We start from the raw sequence: 11,459 nt of genomic DNA on the forward strand, positions 1-11,459 counted from the left end.
AAAGGGCTCCATTTTCCAATTCTTTGCTACTCCAAGTGTGGTCCAGGATCTACCCCATCAGTATTAACTACAAGCTTATAAGGCATGCAGACTCAGGCTACAGGCCTGACCTTCAGATGCAGAATTTGCATTTCCCACAAGGTCCCACAAATGAGCCACACTGCTTCAAGGGGCTCCAGCCCTTTGTCTGACAGAACATCTCAGGTGATGGGGTACTCGTCACACAGAAGAGTAACCTGGTTACAATGGTCAAATGCCTAGGGTATGTTCATTTGCTTGCTTGGTTTTTTAAGAGGCATCAGCTGAGCCTAGCATGATGGCACAGGCCTTCAGTCCCAGCGCTTGAGAGGCACAGGCAGGCAGGAGGATCTCTGAGTTTGAGGTCAGCCTGGTTTACAGAGATCGAGGTCCAAGACAGCCAGAGCTACACAGAGAAACCCTGGTTCTGAAAAAGCAAAGCAAACAAAGTCATCAGCTCATCAACTCTGTAGGTAATTTTGAGCGGTTAGAGTTGCTCCCTAATGTCATTGGGGATTTAAGGTCATTCTGTCTTCACACTTGCTACTATTGATTGGTTGATTGATTTACGAGGCAGTCTCACTATGTAGCCCAGGTTGGCCTTGAACCAAGTTCCTGCTGCCTCTTCCTCCCAAGGGCTGAGATTTCAGGTGCACAGCATTTCCACTTCAAAACCTTTAATGCCTGGCTGGCTGTTAAATGGATGGATGCTGAGATACGGAGTATGCATTTCATAGGGAGGTAGGTGGGTCACATGACCAGCAAATCAAGGTTGTGAATGTGGGAAAGCAGGGAAGGATGGAGATTGGAAATTCATGCTAAGCCATCCAAGAGTGATGCTTGACACACTTCTGAACTCTCACCTACCATGCTGGCTCAGTCTTTCCATTTCTTCAAAATAGAGCCCGTGAGTAGGACACTAAGGATCGTCGCTAATACAAATGTTTACAAGATCCTATTAAACATCCTCGGTCAGCTTCCTCTCTGTCTACCTTAAAACAGTTCTCTGTAAACAAATACACTATGAAGCAGAGCCCGAACAGAATGGCCTGGCGTCTGGCACACTGCCCTGTAACCTAATTCGTGTTCTGAGCAGCTGTCAGCACCCAGGTTAAATTCTGACTTCCTTCTGGCCAAGAAGAAGGGCAAAGGTGGGGACAAAGCAGGAAGGTGGACATACAGTGACAGAGAGCACAGAGAGAGTAAATTTTCCTTTTCTTTCTCTTGATACCATCTATGCACGGAGGGAAGATGACCGTGGGGAGAGCAGACGTTGCATAGATCTGTCCATGGGCAGCGAGGGATGCCAAGCAAGGTCTAACCCTGGGTCAGATCCCATTTCACATTTATGTATGACGGGGGGGGGGGGGGGTCACTCTGCTGTTGTAATCCTCAGAAGACAGCTCTCAGGAGTTGGTTCTCTTCCTCCACGGTATGGGTTCCCGAGAATGGACTCAGATCACTGAGTTTGGAGGCCAACGCCTTTATCAGCCCAAGGTTAGAAGTCTTTCAAGTATGTCTGAGCCATGCTGCAAGCAAGAACAATTCAGGACAAGGAAGGTTAATCAAAGTATATCTTACCAGGTTGAAAGACCACTTTGGGTACCCAAGCATCCAGAGTCCTTGACTGGCACGTGCTGGGAGGGCAAAGAGACTTTCAGATGGGAATTTGTTGCAAGTTCTAATCAACTTGACTTGCCATTTTTTGAATTACAAAACAAGGACAGCAATCTTTATTAAAGTTTTGCAAATAAGCGACTATTATCCCTACAAGTACTGGAGAAGACTGGGGATGGTTTATGTTGCCACACAAGGCTTAATGAGAAGTTAGAGCGCTGGGGGCAGCGCTTGAAGGAGCCACTTCACATTTCTTGATTAAAAGACACACACAGAGCAGGCAGTGTCCTTTGTCATGAACTAGCAACAATGTTTGAAAAAAAAAAACTATAAAAATTACCCAGGATCCCACCACCCTCGTATTAACCTATTGTTTTAGTGTACCGTATTGGGGGTAATAATATACTCGGAGCCATATTAGAAACTGCAGCTCAAGCCCTTTCTTTGTCCTGAGAGAATAAAGAGAGTCTTCCTAAGTGGGAAAGTCTTCCTAAGTTTTGTTTAGGAAAACATCCTGATATTTTTGAGAAACTATGGGGAGAAGGAAGGGGAGAAGAGAGGGAGGAAGAGAAGAAGAGGAAGAGGAGGAGGAGGAAGAGGAGGAGGAGGAGGAGGAAGAGGAGGAGGAGGAGGAGGAAGAGGAGGAGGAGGAGGAGGAGGAAGAGAGGCTGTTGTGGGGAAATCCAGAGTCGATCCCGGGAGTTTAGGTAGGAGGCTGCCTGGGCATTTTAAGAGAGATAAGAGATGGAAGTGAGGGAGAGCCATGAATGAAAAAAAGAAATAAATACAAAGGAAAGAAAACAAGACCATTCCTAGTGAGAAAGTTTACTATAGCTATGTGGGAGAGCACTGCCAGAGGCAGGGACATCTGGATTAGTCCAGAGTGGACCTGATCAGACTGAGCTGGGCCATGTGGGGAGGGGGAGGAGGGAACCAGGTGCAGCAGCCAGGAGGTTCAAAGAAAGAAGGCAAAGGCTGAGCAACAAAATGGTGGATTATATAGGGAAGGGCCCCTGGGGAAGGGCAGCCCAGTCCCCTGGGCTGAAGAGTTCAGGGTAGGGGTGGGTATGCCAGCCAAGAGGGCCTTATAACAGGTAGGGACCTAGGGATGCTGGGAGAACCTGGCGGCCAGGTCTGCTGGGATATGTGAAATAGGCACCTCAGCCATTTGTCCCAGGTTTGGAACCTAACAAGCCCATGATAGTAATTGTCAGCCGCCCCGGAAGGGAACCAGTGGAACCTGAAGTTCCGGGATCAGGGACTGCACACCATCTGGGTTGCACCAAAGGCAGAGTGTACGCCCTGAAGAGATGATCTTCCAGGCCCACAGCAACTGTGACTTCTTGTGAGACTTTGCTGCCTAAGCTGGGGAAAACGTAAGAAGATTTGAATCTCAACTGAGCGGCATATCTAAGTGCGTCAAACAGCGCTGAGCTGGCTCATAGTTCCTCTGAGTCATCCTCCGAGTTCAGCGATGCAGAAAAGATTCTCTTTCTTCTTCTTCTTCCAAATGGAAGCTGCTTTTCCACACCTGGATTTTTGTTTTTAGAGACAGGGTTTCTCTATGTAACAGTTCTGGCTGTCCTAGGACACACTCTGTAGACCAGGTTGGTCATGAACTCATAGAGATCCACCTGCCTCTGCCTCCCAAGTGGGGGATTAAAGGTGTGTGCTACCACCACCGTTGAGGAATTGTCACCATCAGACGGTCCTGTGGGCATGCCTGTGAGGCATTGTCTCGATTAATGATTGAGGTGGGAAGGCCCTACCCATTGTGGGCAGGGCCTCTCCTGGGCAGGGGGACAGGGGGTCCTGAATTGTATGAGAAAGCAGGCTGAGCAAGCCAGGAAACAGCTTCTTCCATGGTCCGTCTCTGCTCAGTTCCCAGCTCCAGGTTCCTGACTTGAGTTCCTGCCTTAGCTCCCATAATGAGGGCCTGTAAGCTCTAAGATGAAATAGGCTTTGTATTCCCCATGTTGGTTTTGGTCAGTATTTTATCACAAGAACAGAGAAGCAAAATAGGATACATCTTCCTCCGTGTCTTAGTCTGTTTTCCATTTCTGTGGGGGATAGTTGGGCCTGAGTGACCTCTAAAGGAAGCTAGCTTTCTTAGGCCTGTGGTTCTGGAAGGTGAGAAGTCCAAGATTGAGCAGTCACATCTGTCATGGTCTTGAGTTCCTATAAAACATGAAGAAAGTAAAAAAGGGCCAGGAGCAATGATAGAAATGTAATATGGGAGCTGCCCTGGTCATAAAACCCACTCTTACAGCTCCAAGTCCATCCCACTCCCCCAAGGAGGGTATTGTTCTCTTTTGTTAACCCAGTCACTTCTTAAAGACCACAACTCCCAACCCCACCATAGCAATTTATGTGACTCACAAGGCACAGCAAACACTACAGAAGAAGTCACTCCTGATTAGATTCTCAAAGACAGCAGTTGCCATCTTCCTCCCTCCTCTGTGACTCCTAGTGAAGAAAATGGTTGTCCTACTGAACAGCTCTCAGGAGGGCCCAGCTAGCAAGGAACGGAAGCCTCCAGATAACAGCCAGCAACCATGAGAAGTCTTGCCAACAGCCACGTGTGTGAGCTGGGTGAGACATCCTCTTGTCCTTGGAGGGGCATCTTCCTGCTGGAGTCAAACCATGGCAGCCTTTGAATAGATACTACTCGACTAGGCCACTCTTGCAATTGTTTGTGCTACTTAAAGTCTGTTGCTTTAATGCACTAAGCTTCGGAATAATGCTCTATGAGGTAATAGATAACCCAAACACCCAGCATGCCAAGGAAATGGTATGTGCCACTTTGGGATCTTGGAAAGGCTCCTCCCAAGTAGCCCAGGGTTGGCCTCTAGTAAGAGACCCTCAGCCTCTCAAGAGTAATTTTCAGTAGAGCTTCCCTCCACAGGGAAGTACTTTCACAAAGTTCCCTGGCAGCTAGTGACACATGCACTGGACTCAGCATCTCATTGGTCAAAGTGAGGCACATGACTGTATCTCACCCCAAGGGGGCAGCACTCTCAATTCAAGAGGAAAAACCAAACTGGAATTACTTCTTCAACAGCAAGAATAGGTTCCAAGGAACTGAGCAGTATCATCAAGCCAACACTCCAGTCCCAGACATTTATGCAGTAAAGTACCTGGACAAGAAACAAATGAAGCATCTTACTGACTCCAGTCTGTGTCCTAAACAATAAAAGCACAGAGTCATCAAAGAATGGATCAAAATGCTGCCTACCTACTAACTGGTTCTAAAGTCAGTGACAAGGAAAGACAGGGCACCCAATTGGAGAGTGTCTACTTGCCCTTCCGGATCTACTAACCTTTCTTTTCCACCCTGCTCTGTGGACAAGGACGGAGACACAGTCGCCTCAGCCAGCTTCTTTTGCCCTCTGACTTAGGTTGGCTCATGAGAGTCACTAGTGGGAGGTCACAGGAGAAATAAGGAGAATCTCAGTGACTTTACCTGCCTCTGCATGCCCAGAATTGCGGCGTGACAGTCACTAAGTTCAGCTCAGACAGTTGCCACAACTCCGTCTCTCTGCCTTCCCGCAACATTTCCCTCCTTGGCCCAGTCTAAGCCTAGAAGTGATAACTGTTGTCACCCCTAATACTACACCATTCTTTGTTGGTGTCCTTTAATATTCTTTGTGGAGTTCCTTCATCAAGTTGTCCTCAGTGGTAGCTGTCACATACTGTCACTTGACATCTAGACCAGCATAATACTTACTCCTTAAATGGTAGCTGCTAGTCAAAGCAGCCAGCTACTTGAGAAATGGGCAAACACAGAAATCTTTTGGATCTGTAATAATCAAGGCAAACACACATTTGCACTTGAATCTCACAGTGCGTTAGATGGTCCCTTTAGTAACACCGTCAAAAGAACTAACACCCAAAATATCCACAACTCTCAGCCAACTCTTCCAATAAACAGCTTTTGACCTATTAATTAAAAAATTAAATCTTAAATTGCCATCATTTATTTGAATATCATTGGCTTGCTAACCTGACTCCTTAGCTGGGATTCCATTGAGTTCAGCCAGGAAGTTTTGACTAAGAATAGGGTGTTTGCTAGGTTACTATTTGGGCAAAATTCAGAGAGACCTCCAAAAACCATCATCGCTGGGATAAAATACCCTGACAAAGCAACTTTAGGGAGAAAGGTGTTGTGGAACACTTGTTTACGCTGTCAAGATGTGTTTCTGTCTAAGATTGGCTTAATAAAGAGCTAAATGGCCAATAGCTAGAGAGGAGAGAATAGGCGGGACTTCTAGGCAGAGAGAAAGAGAGAGAGAGAGAGAGAGACAGAGAGAGAGAGACTGGGAGGAAGAATCTAGGTATGCAATTTCACCAGAAGACTTGGAGCAAGTTGGATGTGCTGTACTAAGATGATATAACTGGGCCACGCGGCAGAACGTAGATTTAAAAACAAATGAGCTAATTAAGCTATAAGACCTAGTTGGGGAAAAGCCTAAGCCAAGCTTTCATAATTGTTATTAAGTCTCTGGGTCATTATTTTGCAGACTGGTATCCCAAAGATAGTTTAATAAGAAAGCTTACTACAGAAAGATTTATCCACTCACAATTCCAAGTTACAATTGGTTTTAGGGAAGTCAAGGCAGGAACTGGAAGCAGCTGGTCACATCCACAGGCAAGAACAGAGACAGAACAGAGTCATGCAACCGGGTGCTCAGCTTGCTCACTCCATTTTTACACAGCCCAGGATCCCACGCAGGGAATGGTGCCACCCAGGGTGAGGGGCATCTTCTGGTCTCATTCAATGTAACCAAGACAGCCTCTCACAGACATGCTGGCAGGTCCGCCTAATCCAAATACCCCTTATTGAGACTCTCTTCCCAGAAAGTTCTACATTGTATCAAATGAACAGTCAAAAGTAGCCATTGTAGTCACAAAGAATACAATTCACACAACATGATGTTTACAAAGCTATCTTGAAACAGAAATCTTTCTATGATCAAACTGTAAATATGTCAAATTTTCTATCCTTTTATGAATATATTTACTTTTTTTAACCCAAAAATGATAACGGGGGAAGAGTGTGTATCTTTTAGGCTACTTTTGGCTACAAGGGCCTGAGTATTTAGCTGAGAATGGAGAGTCTAATGCCTGCGTCCTGCACAGCAGAGGCAGATGCAGGTTCCAGATTTGGTTAAGCAGTTGGGCCAGGCCTCTCCCTCTTCCTCTCACCATTCCTGGGATTCTCTTCTTTTCTCCTCATGGTCACAAAATAACAGCTTCAGTTCCAGGCATCACATCCCATAGCCAGAGTCCAAACCCTGAAGGAGAAAGCCCAGCTTCCCCTTTTAGGCATCTCTTTGTTTATTTTCTCCCAGAAGGAAAGCTCTTTTCCCAGCATCTCCCCATCAGTCTTGTCCTTCCTTCTCATCGTTAGGCATCCAGCCACAAACCCACTTCATGCCTATAATTGGTACATCAGTACACACTGGTGCTAATGCAGGAGCTTATTAAAGATTTGATAAATGAACCAAAAGTAAGTAGAACTGCCATGGTTGGCTTAGGCCAGCAACAGCACATTCCTGAATCCCTGTAACTGGAGGTTTCTCTCCTGCCCGCCAGTTCAAAAATAACTACCCAGAGACTTAATATTTATCACAAACTGTTTGGTCTATTAGCTCAGGCTTATTATTAATTAGCTCTTAATTAACAATTTCTTAAATTAACCCAATTCTATTATGTTATATTTTACCACAAGGCTTGTGGCTTGATACCTCATATCTTCCTTCCCCAGTGGCTGCTGGCAGCTCCCCGACTTGGCCTTCTTTCTCTCTCTCTCTCACTCTCCTTGGATTTTCTGTCTACCTCTAATTTATGCCCCGCCATAGGCCAAAGCAGTTTCCTTATTAACCAATGGTAATGAAACTTTCACAGTATACAGAAAGACATCCCACAATAGGGCCTATCTTCCCTGGACAGGCTATTGCCTGATACCTGAAGAGAACTGACTTTTTCTTACTAAGAGATGAAGTGTGTGAGGAATGTTTTCCTTTGTGTGTGTAAGCCGCTGAGAGTCACGCGCTTTGTTACTGCAGTCCGCCAACATCGGTGAGCACGGAAGTTCTCAGAGGAGAAACCACCTTTATTCTGCTCCCCAGGCCATTCCTTGCCCTTCAGATTTTTGTTGCTTTACTCAGTCAAATCTTTCCCACCAGCTGGCTCCAGTTTCTGGGGAAGAGTGATTAAGAAAAGTTTCTTCTTTAATGGGTGAGTTTGATTGAGTCCCTTGTGGCTTGGGTTAGCATCCCAGACACATTTGCCAAACTATGGATGTGACAGCCAAGAGGCTTGGTGCCACGCTAGCGAGGGAGGACATAGTACACCGGAGACCAAGCCCACAGAGGCCGGGGTGTCTGAGTCAGATCATCGAAGAGGGTGCACAGGCATGTGTTTGCACTTGCATGTCCCTGGCACTTGAGATCTTGAGTTTCTGCCTAGAATTTCGCTACATAGAACATCTAGGGTTTTCAGAGCAGAGGTACCAGCACGCTTGGACGGACTCCAGCTTTGGCTCTAACATGGAGCAAATGCGTGTTGTCCCACAGCGGAATCACAGTAATCGAATCCAAGGAGGATAAGAGAGAGCCCAAAGTATCAGTTCTTCTGAAATGTTGAGCATCCCAAGTTCCCACAAAAGTTAAAAAAAAAATGAATTAGCAGGAACGCAGGGGCCACTCTGACTTTCAGCTGCGGGTGTGGCACCGCTGGGAGCCGACAGGAAGTAGTGGACAGGAAGCAGGGTACAGTAGCACACACCTGTACCTGCGGCACTTAGTGGGTTGGTCAGGAGGCTCACACATTTGAGGGCAGCCTGGGCTATGTAGGAAGGTTCTGACCAGCTCTGGCTACATAACGAGACCCTATCTACAATAGTCTTAGCAATAAAAATAAACAAAAATGAGAAACCGTGTTCCATAATGGATGTAACCTGCAGACTGTGGTACTCCAGGGCTGTGACTGTCTTAGTCGGTGTTCTATTGCTGTGAAGAGGCACCATGACCATGGCAGCTCTTATAAAGGAAAACATTTAATTGGGACTAGCTTACAGTTCAGAGGTTCAGTCCAGTATCATCATGGCAGGATGCACAGTGGAGTGCAGGCAGACATGGTGCTGGAGAGGAGCTGAGAGTTCGACATCCAGACGGGCAGGCAGCAGGAAGAGAATGAATTACAATTTTCCCCAAAAGACTGCACCTACAACAAGTACTACTCCACATCTCCTAACAGTGCCACTCCCGATACACCTATGGAGGCCAATTTTATCCAAACCACGACAGCGAGCCGCTCTTGATCTGGACCGTACTGTAGAGGTTCTGGTTTCACTGGTCTGGGATGTAGTCTGAGCATCCGGATGTTTTCAAGCTCACTTGTGATATTTAACGTGTAAAGGAAGGTAAGATCTGTAGCTCTCAGTTCTAGAAGCTAGATCCAGGAGAGTATTTAGCAGGTTACTAAACACACGAGTTTATGTTGCACATACAATAGTAGTAACTTACAATTTTAACTGAGATGTAATTCACATGAAAGCATGACTTAGAGGCTTCTCTTCTACTATTCTCAAATGTTGATCACTGCTATCTACTGCCAGGGCATTTCATCAGCCCCTGTGTTGGAGCGGATATTTGTGTCCTTCTGATCCTTATGTGCAGAAATCCGCATATGCGAGGGAATGGAGGTGGTGTCTTTAGAGGCAATAGGTCACGAGAGTAGAGCCTTTGAGAACAGGACAGGATGGAATTAGTGCCACAAAAGCTTCCTGCTCTGTGCCGTGTTAAAGTGAAGACAGCCACCTGCCGTCCAAGAGGAGGGGTTTCTGCACACAAGGGACCTGTTAGCGCCTTGACTATTGGTTTCCTCATCTCCAGAGCTGAGAAACAATCATCTACATAAGCCACCTAGTTTGTGGGAATTCATCACCCACCGCCACTAAACTATCCTCCCAAAGAAACTAAGGGCCGTGGCAGTCAGTTGGTCCCCTTCACCCCGCAGCTCCTACATCCCAGTGAGGTCTCCACTTTCATTAATTGGCCCTTGAAGCATTTCATCAGCTTTTCGCTTTCCTTTCCTCTTCCTTCTCCACTTCTGCTGCTTCTTTTTTCTTTTCTTTTCTTGAGCCAGGATCTTAGTCTGCAGCCCAGATGGCCTTGAACTCACGAGCATTTTTTATTTCAGGCTGGAGTATTAGGCAGAAGTGTGAGCCACCGTGCGCAGCCTGTCTGGACATTTCAAATACATAGACTACTGTGGCATATGATGTCTTTTCCCCACCTGGTATGATGTTTTCAAGGTGAAGTAATACTCTGTCATGTGGCTCAGTAGTGTTTCACCTGCACGTCAACTGAAAGCCATTCACGGTGCTTCCACGCCTCCGCTGCGCTCAGTGACACCGTGGTGAACTTCTGCACCCAAGCATCTATTTTCTGAACGTATATTTCCCACTCTCCAAAACGTAAGTAGGAGTGGCCTGGTTGGAGCCCGTGTTGAATTGATGTAACTTTCTGAGGAGCTGGCCAACTGCGTTCAGCCGCATCATTCTGTATTTGTACCAGGAGAATGTCAACAGTCTCCGTTTAGAAAACAAACAAACGAAACCGCTCGGGTAGGTGTAACGTGACGTTCGCTGACTGGTTCATCTCTAATGACTAAGGGATGCCGGTGAGCACTGCTGCGCATGCTCGCTGGCCATTCACACACCGTCCTTGGAGAAGCCCAACGTGAAGGCCTTGTCTTTACTTGTCCCTTCCACGTTTGAGACAGGGTTTCATTAGAGTGGCCCAGGTCAGCCTTGAAATCATTATCCTCCTTCTCCACACACCAAGGTCTGGAATCTAAAATGTACTTCACCATGCCAAGAGTTTTCTTTGTTCATTTTAAGTTGGGTTATTTATGTTTGCTGAGTCGTAAAAAATTTTTTCTACCTATTTTGTATAGTAGAGCCTCACCACATGTATAATTTGCAAATATTTTCCCCATTCGGAGCATATATATTTTATGTATATGAGTATTTTACCTGTCTGTGTATCTGTGCACCACATGCATGCATGGTGCTTATGCGGCTGGAAGAGGGCATCGGATCCCCTGGAACTGAAGTTATGGTGATTGTGAGTCACCAAATGGTTCTGGGACTCAAACCCAGGTCCTCTGGAAGAGCAGCCAATGTTGTCAATGACCAAGCCACTGCTTCAGCCCCAGAACCACGTTTTTGTCACTGTCCTTAGAAGCACCAAAGTCCTTAATGCTGATAAAACCCAAAGTGTGATATTTTCTTTGGCTGCTTGTCTATTGATGGCACAGACATTTTGGTAACATATATAGTGTCCTGTTATCTCCCCTGCCCCTCTCTGAGCTCAGTCTCCCCAGGTTCCCAAGTGCTGGGATTGCAGGTGTGCACCACTACATCTGCCACAGGATGGCTTTTTGCAAAGGTAAAGAGTTGGGCGATAGTGAGAGAAGCTAAAATCCTGGCTGCAAAGCTGTGTAACTAGAGGAGAAGGGACAGGGACCCAGCCGACTCCCCAAATGATGCTCACTGCACCACCCCAGAGCCAAGATGTCCCTGCAGAGTCCCCTAGGCCGTTCTCACCACGCATTGCAGAACCTTTTAAACAGAAATCATGACTGCGACACAACTGTTTTCCTTTTCCCGCAGGCAACAGACGTTTGTCTAGGTGAAGTTATGTCTATATATCGTGCTTTCCTGGGGGGGGGGGGTGCTGGAAGGGTAAAAGAAAAGCATTAATGACCTTCGAAGGCTTACAGTGGAAGAGCTGGAGAATACCGGCAGTCCCGAG

The sequence above is a fragment of the Myodes glareolus genome, chromosome 8 (assembly GCF_982192425.1).
Source record: "Myodes glareolus chromosome 8, mMyoGla1.1, whole genome shotgun sequence".
NCBI classification, from domain to species: domain Eukaryota; kingdom Metazoa; phylum Chordata; class Mammalia; order Rodentia; family Cricetidae; genus Myodes; species Myodes glareolus.